Consider the following 14,414-nt stretch of genomic DNA (forward strand, 5'->3'; position numbering starts at 1 on the left):
ATTTCTGAGTTCAAAATATGAGATGCTCCAATCCAAAAGAAGAATTGTACATAGGTTTATAATGTTGAAAAGACAGGGAAAAAAAAGTTGCCATATAAAATTAGATGCAGTTTCACTACTCCACAGTTATCATTAACACAGTCTCTAACCTCTTATTATAAATGGTGACAGTAAAGTGACCCCTGGTACAAATGACTTCATTCTGGCAACATTTGAATTTTGACTTAATAAAAGGAATCAATAACTTCTTACTTTTCATTTGCAACTAAAAAGAAAAAAAAATGTGATCATTAAGCAAATGAATGAATAGAAGGACTTCAGAGAAAGGTGGATGGATGTGTGGGATTTCCAGTCTAGTCTAGAAAATTCAGGAAAATAACTGAATTTTCTTCACTTCCTGTTAAGTTTTAGACTAAAAGTCTTCATTCTCTCCAAATGAAAGAATGAAAAAAAGTCCATATTGACAAAGAAATACTTCAGTCACAACCCATCTTCTTTCCTAGGACGATGAATGGTTCCATGGTCAGCACAGTGCCTGAAGCCCGATTCCCTGGAGCTCCAAGGTTTGTGGTTGAGCTCTCATCCGAATAACAAATTCTGGCTAAAGCTTGTTTCATGACTAAAGCACTAAAATTGCTTTGCTGCTCTGTTGCTGCTCTGGTTTCTGATGTTATATTTGAGCTTCTGCTCCAGGTTTTCTCTCAGTAAAGACTGTTTTGGATCTTCTTCTGTCCCAACTACCAACTTACTGAAATTTGCAGTTTAGCATCTCTGAAAACTGAAGTTATCTGTCTGATCTAGCTGAAATTGGAAAAGGGTTTCAAGATTACGAATAGAGAGGACAATAACAGACATCAGAACTGGTTGTTAACATCAATCGTATTTCCATAGGAAATCAAGCTAGAAAGCCTGCTGCTGTCTATGCACTATCACATGTCTTCCTACAAAATACAAACTGCTTTGTTCAAGGCTTTCTAGAAATAAATGGGATTGAAAAGAAGGTCTTGCTATAAAAGAAACTTTTTGAGGATCTGGATGTGAGATGAAACCAAGGAAAAGCCTCCTATTGGCCAGAGAGAGTTTGGGTAAAACTTGTACGAACAGTGAGACAAGGGGTAAAATGAAAACTGAAATTTCATGCTTAATTGCAGCTGGCATCAGTGAAATCCCCTCTCCTAATTCACTCTGCAGCAACAGTAAAGACATTATAATGACACTATCATTTAAATACCAGTGACAATAATGCAGAGGAACAGAGTCGTTAGAATTTGAGCTGGCCAAAGCTTTTAGATTTTCCATTTTATATAATTTACGTATTTCTATTACTTTACCCTCTTCATTTAGAGCTATTGGGAACTCTCAGGTGTCAAAAGCAAACCGTGGAAAAACTGTGGAAAACGCAATGAAAATTTATGAGATCTCAGCCTACATGTTTTCGATGGTCATGTGTCTGAAAAGTGAAGCAATAGCCTGCTTGCCAATTTTCAGTTCTGATATATTTACTTTTTCAAAAAGTAAACAAAATCCAGTCGTCCTCTACCCCCTTCCAAACCAAAGAACTGACAGAGTCATAATTACATATATTTCCACTTAAACAGCTATTTCTGAGGAAAAGGATTTTTAAAACAGAGAAAGGAATTAAACTATCAAAAGTATCTCTGATCTGTTTTGAACTTGATCATTAAATTGATAATTTTTCCTACCTTCTTGCTTTTCCAAGGTCCCCTCTGCCTTTCCTTTGGAAATTCCTTGCATTGTTTCAACAGCAGTTCCTAGTTCATTAATTCAGGCTTAGGCATCCAGTTCTTTTAAAACGGGGTTCCCTCAATCATTTTCTGGTCATGCAAGTAACCTTCTTCTCAAATAGTATTTTTTTTTCTCTCAAAAGCAAATCCACCAGTATTATATTTCCCTATCAGAGAACAAATATATGAATTACAAATTCTTCCTTCTCCCCCCCCCCACAACAGCCCATTGATTTCATGCACACTTTCCCAGAAAATCCAGCAGCTTCACATTCTCCCTGCCCCCAAATCCATCAGGTTTCCCATTCCCACAGTCTACTCCGGCCCCTCTGAACACACCATGCTTCTCATTCCCAAGGACTCAATAAACAGGCCAGAAGTGGGGTGTCTTCTCTGGCAGCTCTTCCATAGAACAGCACCAGCAGATGGGCTGCCTTGCAAGCACGATGTGACAAACCAGTCTTCCTGTGGGGCTCTAATTTTTGGCTGGTTGGCAGGCTAGGAAGTGGGAGAATCTGACCTCCCTCACTTCTGTACATTAGACAGGAGACAAAAGCCTTCCTCTCCCTCACTGATTTCTGAGAAAGACAGGCTTAAGACCTTCACATTGTGCAGACCACATAGACTGCCCCATTTTCCTTTACTGAGCTGGAAAAGGTAAATTCTTTCCGTTGCTATATCACCTGCCTTCCCATGGCATGCTGGAAAGATGTTTCCTGTTGTATGCACTTGCCTCTCTTGCTTCCAAAGCACAGAAAAAGGATGGATTGCTGTTCTCTTGCCTCAAAGATGAGCAAAGTATAGTGTGTGTGTGTATCTCTGTGTGTGTGTGTGTGGTAAAGCTCCTCAAAAGTTTTGGAGATACCCTGAAAATAATAATAATTTCTATCATGATACCTCAACTGTAAGGAATTAGTGAATTTCCAAGTATTCTATTTCTTTAAGTTGTTTGCTTCTTGGATTTATTACATTCAGCCCTCTAAAATTTCACTAATGTTTTAATGATACTAATGTTATTATATGGAAATCAGTTCAGGCAAGTTCACACAAGTCAAAGAGAGTAGGTGTTAGGCAATTTGGTTATTACAATGAAAGGGAAGGTCTTTCATTTACCTGCATGGCAGAAACAAAATGAAGACCATCATTTGCAATGTTACTTTGGAGAACAACTCAGAAAAGCTGTCCATTAATACCCTTTCAAAGTAATTAAAATACTTATTATTTGATCATCCAAATATGGCATATGAAAATTTGTAATAAACCCAGGCTGCTGTGTACTGTTAATAAACACAACTTAATTAGCATTTTCATCATAGTAACACTAAATACTTACAATATGAAAAATTATTTTACTTAAAGTAATATCCTAAAATAAAAAGAACTGATTTCTCACAGTAGCTGATCTATTACAAATACCAATTTGCTCTCCTCTTTCTCTGCTTTGGAAACACACTCCAGTTCTGAAAAACCGACAGACCATAAAATAGTTACAAGTTAATCCTTGCAGGCTGAAAACTCCCAAGATTTCTTGTTCCCCTCCCCCTTGCCAAGAATTAAAGACTTCCTTTTTCACATGGCAAATCTCCTTTTCCCACATATTTGCTGTCAGAGCTGTGTTTCACTAGGCCTTTTACCTTACAAATCCAAATTCTTTCTGTTCTTTTTTTTTGACTGAAATCCATATGTACAGGCAATAGGAGTAGCAAGAATACACATACTCTTCCTCCTCTTGTCCTCTTCTTTCAAGGCACCTTGCTCTCCAATGTCCAGAAGTAGCTGGTTCCTTTCCTTGCATTCAGTACCATACAGAAGAGAACTACCAGCCTTATAAGTTCATATATACTTTGCATTTGTACAGGAAAAATGCTGTGATTCCTGTCAGATCGCTCACCCATGTCACTTCTCCCTCCACGGACCCTTTACCTCTATTGCTTCCTTGCTGCTATCCCAAGGGAGAATAAAGAGCAAAGAAGTGAGTTATGGAGGCAGCGCAGATGTGGAAAAATGTGGGGTGGGGGGTGTTCTGCCTCGATGGAGGAGGTACAGGAAAACCAGCATTATCCCTAGTTTTACATTAGTTGATAGCTGCTAGAAACCCCCTTGGTTCCTCAGTTGACACCTCCTTGCATCAGTGAGGCTTAAAACTTTAAGTCCACCTTCCACGTGAAATCCATATGCAGACATTAGTGTTTCTACATGAACATAGCTCAGCAGTTTACTCATAATAGTTCCCATGCTTTTCCCTTGGAAAAAATATGCTGATGTGTTACTACTCCCACCGCACATTCATAATTCTCTAACTGCAACCTTTAAGAATCTGATTACGTACAGGTCTATACAGCTGCATTGTATGTGGGTTCAAAACTCCCCTGTAAAATTGATCACAGAGTTTGTACTGGGCTTGCAAAAGTTTCTGTCAAATTAGTCATAACCTGGCTTCTATGATGTGAAATGTACAGTAATTATGTGGTCCATTATCCATCCCTGTTATCTTCTGTGACATGAAGCTGGATGGAAGTTGAAAGCTTGCATGTTCTGTAGCTAAGCTAAAGAGAGAAAGATGAGTCCTTCCAAAGCAGCTTTCTGAACAGGAGTCAGCAGGGATGTTAAAAGGGGTGTCAAAGGTGACACCTCGGGTAGGAGATGTTACCCGAGCTGATTCTAAATGTCAGTCCCAATGTAGAACCAGCTTTTCCTTAAGGCTTTTTTCCCACGCTGCTACTCACCTCTTCAGCAAGGCTCGACCTGGTGTTGAGACTGCACTTCTTTCGGAATAGGTCGTCATGTCCAAACTGACAATGGCTTTTGCTGCAAGAAATTGTTTTGTGTCCTGCCTTCTGCATCAAGACCCTCGCAGCCGACAGCTTTAGAGCACCTCAAACCTCGGCCACGCCAGAGCTGCTCTGTGCATGTGTGCTGCGATGGGCAGAACATGCTCTACGAACTGTGAGTGAACTCACGTGCTGTGATGTAAAGATGTTGGCAGGGAAAATTTCCAGTCGCTCTTTTTAAAGTGCTATGACTGTGCCAGAGCAGGAGCCTTAGGATGGACCACACGGTTTAATCTGTCTTTGAAATGTTTGCTTTTAGCCCAGTTGTTTCTTATTAGAAAGCACTTTCATTTCTTCTTGTCATTCATCAGCACTTTTGTTTGAACACAGTGTTTAACGGTACACTATGGCCAACAACTTAAGACATCAGCTTTTTTTCTATTAAAAAAAATAAATCCTTCTGTGTTGAAATAAATGGTATGATGTCTGAATCTTGAGGATACATTTGTAAAAGGAGCGTTTTGGTTTATGTATTTTTATGTGCCAAAAATGCATGCAACCTGATTTACAACATATATATTTATACATTTGTGTAAGCAAACAGACTCAAACATTAACTTACAGACCTCTACAGTGAGCGTTTAATGGTGAGTATACTCCCTAGCACGCTTTTGGCTCAGGCCAGCTCTCCCTGGTGTGGTTCAGGGAAGGTCATAGCCCAAAAACTGCATCAATAGGCACTTCAGATGGAGCTGCCCTGTTTCAAGGAGAACAAAAGTTTAGGCACATGGATGCAGAGCCAGGCCGTGGCATTTGGCCTGTAAGCCAAGTCTGGGGCACCAGTTTGGGGCTGTTTTGTTTAGTAGTACAGATGAAATCTACAACTTATCCTCTCTCCTTTTCCAATAAAAATTCACAGAGAAATAAAGCAAATAGTGTATACACTGTTAAGACTTACCACTTCCATTTTTATATGGGCTCCCTGTTTTGTGGGATCTTGTTACTCACTACAGTTCTGCATGAAAATCAAGAAGCATTTAGCATGGTGAAAGCAAACTGGTTGGCTGCTGCTGTCTGTCTTCCACCGTTTCCTTACCTGCTGCTTCACACTTGTGGCACAGGTCTTCCATTTACTGCTTTGATGGGATTATGCTTTCTCAACTGTGTATCTCAAGCATCAATTTCACATACCGGATCCCTAAAGGTGCTTGATCAGATAATGCATATCCACTTCATGTCTTGCTCTCCAAGTGATATGTATCTTCACTAATTCAGGTCTCAGAAGTGAGCCAAGAATCCTACAGAAATACAGGCCTTACTCCAACTGTTGTCAAATTAGTAACGACTTCTGTGGATGAGGATCAGGCCACTTTTGCAAACTGGTGCATAGATTGGGAAGATTATAATCTAAAGATATAATTCAGAAAAGATTTAAAACTGTGCTTCATTTTATGCATGTAGGCAGTCTCAAAGAAATCAATGGGATTATTCATGTACATAAAGTTAAATGCAGCCATAAATCTTTGTGAAGCTATGACCCAAGGGTCCAGTCTTGCATTTATCTTCAATATGGATTTTAGTACTAGAGGCAATTTCACTGATGACTTAAATATGCTCATACATAGTAGTATCTCATATTCATGGCTGCATGAATCTGGTTGATCAGGCCCTTAGGTAATATGTGGAGTGGCAGAAAAGAGAGAATTTTTTTTTTTTTTCAGTCTGCTCACTTTTAGTATTGTAATCCCAATCAGCTTTAAATACTTCTCTTTCCTTGCATTTTAACTCTGAAAAGACAAAAAATATTCCTTAATACTAAGTTAATCTGTTTCTTCAGTCTTCATCAGGACTCCTGATTCCACCACCCATGGTTCTTAACTTCAGTTTATAATTAGATTATTAGTGATAATTTGGTCTCCCCTTACCGATGTATGGACTAGATTATATTTGATTCTTTTATTATGGTTGATTTAGTGTTCCCTTTCCTGTAGGAATTTCCTTTCCCTTAGCAAATATGATCTACCCTTGTGTAACTGCTTTATTTTTGACCCTTTGACACTCATTGATGTATATTCAAGCATCTTTAATTAAATATAACTGGGCTAAACAGAAGGCTGACCTCATATTTTTACAGCTGTATCACAATTTCTTCTCCCCAAGGATTTAAACTTGTATTTGTTACTATTAATCACTTCTCATTAAAGATACATCAGAAAAATCTTTTTTTATACTTATAGTGGGTCTCCAGAAGTTTACACTCATCTGGCCTAAAATTCTAAAATTTCTGCTGTTTATTAATTGTACCTATCTTCAAAGAATTAATGGGATTCTGATAACCCTTCTTTTAAGGACAGTTATCTGAAAATTTTCTGTCTTCAGCACTATAATTCTATACACCTGAAAGATAATTTTTCCTAAGGAGCTTCTTCATTAGTAGTGATTCTCCACTCTGCCATTGAGTATCAACACAGTATAGCTCTCTAGACTTCAGTAAAATCATGCTGATATGGAAACATGATAAAAGTAGAAGACACCACACCAATTTAAATCATATGGTTTGGAACCATGATTCTGGTTTTCCTTCATGACTTCCACAAAAAATGACATGTATTAACTAACAGCAGTAGAATTTTATCAGTCCAATACCTGCATAAGATCAGAATCAATCCTTACATACTACGGTCAGACAGATGGAAGCTGGAAAAAATGTAATTGCTCAAATCTACAATTATCTGTAATCACTGCATGTTGCTCTGAAAAACAGGTAGCAGCTTTAACTTGAACTTAACCAGTTAATAGACTCCTATATGTGCTTGGGCATATAGTGTCCACAATGCTTTAATACAATGACATACTCTTTTCTGAGTTAGCTAAGTTTGACTTTGGTAACGTTTCTCACCACTTTTAGCTAATCCTTCCATCCACCCGTCACATTTTGGGTTTACTCTAACAAGGAGGCTGTTAGGTATTCTCTCCCATGAAGGCTGTGCTTGCGCTACACAGACTGTATTGCAACAACTTGGGAATGTTGCACTATCAGGTTGATTTAATGTGTTCTAAGATCAGCCACAGGCTTGCATTTCCCTGATACCTCCTATCTACATGCACGTAGATGAAGACTGATGTACCCAGCAATGGTTTCCTGAGCACAGAACCCAGTATAAAACAAAATTCTCCGGATGGTCTGCAGCCTTCCTTGCTGTTTATTTTGGCTCACGTGGGGCTCAGCCAAGGGCCCGTCATGCCCACTCTGTTTCAGCTCTTCAGCATTCATTTCAGCTACTGCACAGCCCACATGTTATTCAGGAGAAGCCATGATACAAAGGTTGCTAAAGCGCAAATTTGGATGACAAATGTCCAGAAGAAACAGGCTGGAAACAACTCTTACAGCAAACCTGTGTAAGAGGGTTCCCAGACAGACCAGCGTCATGGTAACGGGATGGTTCCAGGAGATGTGCTGTGTTCACTGGTTCTGGGCCATCATCAAAACCCTTAGAATGAACATGCCACATGGAGAAGTGACCTACACCCATCCTGGACTCTATGCAGATGCATTGCTAGACGCGATGCCCACCTTACACACATTTCAGGGTGGCTTTGTTCCAATGAGCTCTAGCCTGGTCCCATGGGCCGTATTTGTAGCTGGCATCCATTAGATGTGCTCCTGGACTTCTCCTTCCAAGCTAATTTCATGCGAGGGAATGCACTTCATGTGCTTGGAGAAAACCCTGTGATACAAATCACAGCGTGGTATTAAACTTACTGAGACCAAGCATCTCTGGTACTACTGACCATAATCTAAGAGAGGGAAAAGGCAGGTGCACCTAGAAATCAGAAAATGCCTGTCTTCCCAGTGAATGTCTCACATGCCCAAATTACTGCTAGTTGTGACGAATAGTACTCCTTTCTGATTTAAAAAAAAAAAAAAAAGAAAAAAAGAAAAAAAGAAAAAAGAAAAAAAAAGAAAAGAAAGAAAAAAATTGAACAAACTAATCAGTGACAAAACCTCCAACCATTTATAAATGCACAATTAAGTCTGTTTGGCAGTTCAAACTACACAGTTCAGCAAAACTCAAGCCCACAAAACCTAGGAAATTAAGACTGACGGTACACCGATGCAATTTTGCTGTTCCCAAACAATCTCTTAAAATGCCCAAATGCACGTACTCTCCCTTAGTCTTGGTATTGCCCAGACAGTTGGGCATATGACCTCAAAGAAAGGACCTAGTATGCAGCACCTTCACCACACTAAAGCAAAACTGGTGTTTGAAAGAAACGCAATGAGCTGCATTTGTTGTACACTTCGAGCACACGCAGGTTTCCATCTTTGCTTGCTCACAGCTGACAATATCCCTGGTAAAATAACCCCAGGCATCACTACTGAAATAGACACCCACACAGCATCAAAACGTGGTAAGCTGAACCTCTTGATGTACCCATCCACCTGTAGCTTTTCATTCAGTAGCAGTGAAGGGTTGCTAGACATGACCCCAAACAACCTTCCTTCACAATCCGAGCACTGTCAAGGTTTTGCAGCTAATGCCTCCCTTTGCCATCAGTCCATTTACACGGAGCTCAGTGAATGCAACTGGGTTATATGTAAGTAGTTTTTAGTAAGAATTGATAGCTTCTAGGTTGGAAGAACAGAGTTATGGTTCATGGAATAGTTCACGGATATAATATTGCACTCCCCTGTTTTCAGAAACCCTACTTTGAATTACTTTAGCTGTTAAGTCCTTAAATTAGTATGCAAGGAAGAAGGGAGGGAGGGAGTTTATCTACTTCTTAGGAGAAAAGACTTCTTAGGAGAAGGGAAGACTGTGGAAGAAACACTAGGATTTTGGAGAAGACACCATGATTTACAAGAAGGTACTTTAATGCTTGGTTCTGCTGTAGTGTTTTTGTAGTTTGCATCATTTACCTTCATCAAGTGACCCAGACCTTCAGGATTACCACAAGGTCTGCCTGTTTGTTATGCTGGCTGCTGCCAAGAAAATATAATTTCCATCCCCAACAATCAGTCCATGGTTCAAAATTTGTTTCAGAATCTCAGTGAAGTTTTAATCTGACAAAACAAAATCTCTGAAAACTGTCAAGTGAGAAACAGTCCAATGTTTCACTTTGTTAATGCCAAATGTTTGTTTCTGAAAATAATCGGTAGAATCACATTCAGAACTGCATTTATCTTACATAACTTCAGATATATAGGGATGGCATTTAGAGCACACTGGCTGCCAAGGCTCGTTCTGCAGATGATGGAGAGCTAAAGAGGCAGCTTATCCCATTTTCCTAAGATGAATGAATACATTCCTGGAGGTGCTTCTTCAGCTACAAGGGGTGCCTAAATATTTAGCACTGACTGGACACCTGTAAGACACCAATGTAAAATAATGTACAATCTACACCAAGAGAACTTAAAAACCTCATGAAATGAAACATAACTAGAAAATGAAACCCCCAAATTTTGACATAATGTAAAGGAACAGGAAAATTGAGAGGGTTTGTCTAGATCTGAAATGCAATGGACGTGCTTATTTTTTAAAAAAATTAAATGCTGCATCTTCTTCAGTCAGGTTGCCAGAAAAGGGCTTGACAACATTTTTGACCATTTCTAGTTGTAGCCATGTATGCTGGCTTGACAAGAGTCTCCGGTCTTTTCACACTCAGCGTTTGAAGAGTGCCAAGTCCCAGGAGGGGTGTTGTTCAGCAGGGTTTGCAGGGCACTCTGGTCAGCCAGACAATGATAACTAAATTACAAGCTGTGGACTTAAAAAATTTTATATGTTCCATGAGAACAAGGTTTACAACATGCAGAAGCTTACAAGCACTGAAGAAACCACTTCCTATGCTCTGCACAGACTCTATCCAGTGATTTTTTTTTTTTTTTTTCTGCTGATATGTTACATACTGGACTTCTTAAGCTCTTAAGGACACATACTATTATATCCATATTATTTTCATCTTCTCTTTCTCTCCAAGTGTCTAATAATATTTAGTGTTCCACAGTGGAACGTAAAATTTACTTTTTAATTTGCCAATAAATTTCAGAAAGTGTCTTCCATTTGTCAGAGAAAATTTCTATAGCTTTAAAATACTACTGAAGTTTTATGTCATTGCTACTTTAAGCAATTTTCAGATGCTGTAATGAGCCAGGGAGGCAGATGCCTAGAAATTCCAGAAAAAAACTCACATTGTGCAAACTTTTCTGACTCACTGTCTTATTAGACTGTAGCTGAGGTTTAATGTGGTCTGCTTCTCTTTGTGGTGCCATCTGTACTACTGTTTTTTTATGTATTTCATAAAACTATCTAGCGCCAGTGTCCTATGAATCATTAATAATGTTGTTTGCAAGATTACTTTCATCTTTGTCATGTTTTGCTGTAGTAAATTTCCATTTTAATACAAGCCACGACTACATCCTTAAGTGGAAATTCATTACCCTTAAGCTGAGTGGTGATATCTGCAAACACAGCTTAGCTTTTGCACTTGTTAACTACTAACATTTAATAGGTTCTGAAAACATGTTGAGCTAAGTGCAAGACAGAACTGAAGACATCCCTTTGACTCTTAGTGATTAAAAAAAAAAGTGACAGTAGTAGCATGTCAATTCAGACAGCTACTGAATTCCAGGGACAGAACCTGGAATTACAAGTACCTGTGGATTTTATTCAAATACTGATTCTGTAGGTGACAGGATCCTGCCAGAAGCTTAGCCAATAAAACCCCTACAGATGACTACTTTTTTTGGATGCATTTTATAACTCCAAAGTGTGAGCAATAGTATGAGTGAATCTCTTTGATTGAACAGAGGAGGAAAACTGGGATAGGGACATAACAGGAATAGAGAAGTATGTGGCCGTGTGGGAAGTGATCCACTGAATTAATGGTTCTGAGTCGTCCACATTCGTGTTTTACAGATGCTTGGGCTGCCAGCCGTGATTGATGGCTATTCATGATACGCACATAGAGTAAGCTATGACTGTGGGCTTTTCATAAAAAACTTTGTCTGATGGCTGAAGTCACAGCCATCACAGATAGCTGCTATTGTGTTTTGGCCTACATTGTTTGGTCTCTCTTTTGCCTGAATCATACCGTCCTTTCATTTTACCCTAATGACTAGATTGTAACAAAACACCCATCTTTGACAAGCCCAGTAAAGGCTGAGTGCTCCCATTCTTAACCCTGAAGAAAGATCCTGAACATGGAAGAGAAGAGATGGTGAGAAGAGAAATTGGATATGGCAAGTAAGGGAAATTGTGTTGAGGCCACAGCAATTCTATATTTTTGAAATGTTAGCATGTCTTAACAGAGAACAAAGGATAACATTATGGCAGGTAGCTTAAAGCAGTGGTGGAGCTTAGCAATAATTTTCCAGGCATTTCTGCAATTTCAAAAAGAACACATGAAATACAAGCAAATCCGTAATTGGTTAAAAATAGTTTCTCCCATTTATTTTCCTGAACTTGAAAAATCAGTCAAAATTTAGATAATTTGAAACATTTTACCAGCTTTCACCAGTACTCTTATCGGTGACCTTATTATCTGTGTTACAGCACTAGATAGGAGTTCAAATTAAGGACCAGACCACACTGTGTAAATGCAGCCCTACCCTAGTCCTATTGTTTCTGTATAATACAAGAGAAAACATCACTCAGGAAAGACAGGGTGCCACAAGGAAGTAATGCAGCAATGCTGATTAGTGTAGCAGACGGATCAGTGTGTTAACCACTGACTTCCCTGTAAGCGTCACACCAAAGGAGAGGCTAAAAGTAGAATGTGAGAAAAGTGGCAATGTTTTGCTGGAGGTAACTCCACCAAAAGGGAGGAAAGTTTGAGAGATGGGTTAGGGATGACTGTCAGCCAAATTTGATTAATGAATTGTGGAGACTGGCCTAAAGGAGAGATAGATGGAAGAGTCAGCACCTACCAGAAAATAAGAAAAGAGAGTCTGAATGGGAATAGGGCACAAAATGCACTGAAAAAAAATAAAATGCACACCTTACTTAGAAAGACAGAAGGTGAAAACAAAGAAACAACATTCTGAGAACATATTCCGCGGATTGAGGAGCTTCAGAAAAGAGCAAAGCCAAGCTTTCCTACAACTCATTCCCCAAAGAAAACCAAGCAGCTTATTGCTGTGACACATGGGATAAATAAATGACCCAGCAGAGTATGTGCACTCAGTGGTTAGTGCAATACAAAGGCTTGTTTTGCCTTAACCAAATGCATTTACAGAGGGGAGCATTTGTTGCTTCTGAGAGAAGTTCTGGGAGGAGTATCTGATAGGAACCATTTCTTTAAGTTGGATAGTATCTTCCAGGTGCTCTTAGCAGAACCAGACATATGACTACACAGCCTTTCCAAACAGAGGTTGTGAGATGTTTTTTCATGAGGTCAAGGGGCAAAAAGGAACATTGGCAACATAACACTGTTGAGTTCAGTTTGCCAAGTGGGCACATGGAGGGATAGGCTGCATGAGGAAAAGCTTTACACACAAACACACCCAGAGTTACAGTTACCTGAGACCTTCCCCAGCCACTGCTCCAGTGAGACTGCATTGCTAAGCCTGAGGAATACGTGACACTTCCTCTGGTGGGTGAAGTGACACTGGTCTCAGTGTTGGGATCTTGGGTGGTGGCTTGACGCCAACATGTGGTTCCACCTTCACCTTCACCACTGCTTCTATTCAGCGTCAGACATCTACATAACAGTGTTTCCCCTGATAGCTATTACCTAATACATCTTATTAGTCCAGCTGATTTAGAAGAGGCACTAGAGGAACCCTCATACACTTTAACTTGTCTTCTGGGTAGAGCCTTCCTTCTAAGCCATGCTAAAAAAGTTGGTAGTCCCTCTAATTTTAAGAGTCACTCCATGGTTGCAACCTCATGAATTAATGAACAAACTGACAGGCAACACTTAGAAGGATCCCTCAAACTCCAAGTAAAGGCCCTGACAATCTCTCTCAAGTAATCCAGAACGAGGAATATGAAAACTGAATTTTTCAATGTACCAAACCTCAGGGAGAATAAAGATTAACTCTACATGATGGGATATTGGGTATGGTACTGCTGCATTATCCACAGCCACGTAATCAGTTGGCTTGCTCCCATTTTACTATTTCACCTTTCCCCTCCAACTGCCCTTAGTTCCATCTCCTTCTGTTCCTGCCTTTTCAGAGGCAGGGAACCCTTCTGAATAGCTTCCTGTACTCATCCCCTTTGGCATGCCATTTCAACTTTACTTTTCCTTAAGGTCCTGAATGTGCAGAACTATTTTTAAGCCTGTTGTTCAGTGGGATTTAGAGAAGTGTGATGCTTCAGTATGTTGGATTCATCAGGAATGAATAGAAAATATATCAGAAAGAAGAACCTAAACCAAACATCTCTACTTTACTTCAAATAAGGTTTTTTTGATGGGAACCCAATCCAGTTCTTAAAATCACATTGTTTGATTATGATGTTTAAAAAAAATTTCACATAGTCTCATTTTTCCACTTCAGCTTGAAAAATTTAACACGTCCATCCAAGACTTTTTCTTAATCATTTTAAACTTGTATAGTTAAGTAAAATTTTAGCTTCTACATCTTTTCCTGTAGATATCCTTCTTAACTGGGGGGGAAAGCAGGTAAAATAAGAACTGTTCCACTTTGCATTCACAGGACAGATAGAGAGGAAGATAAGGTTATGGTCATTGAAGCTGTACAGTTTGGGCCCATTTGGCCACACATTCATAATTTTTATACTTTTTATCACTTGTATTCCCTCCTTTTTCTGCATTCACTTGGCAAGTGTCAGAACAGTGATGCTTCTGCTACACTTGGGAACTATATCATCCTGGGTTAGATTCACCTTTATTGCATGCAGTATTTTTGGGGTCTTGTCCTATGATTCTTGAG

The sequence above is a fragment of the Buteo buteo genome, chromosome 19 (assembly GCF_964188355.1).
Source record: "Buteo buteo chromosome 19, bButBut1.hap1.1, whole genome shotgun sequence".
NCBI classification, from domain to species: Eukaryota; Metazoa; Chordata; class Aves; order Accipitriformes; family Accipitridae; genus Buteo; species Buteo buteo.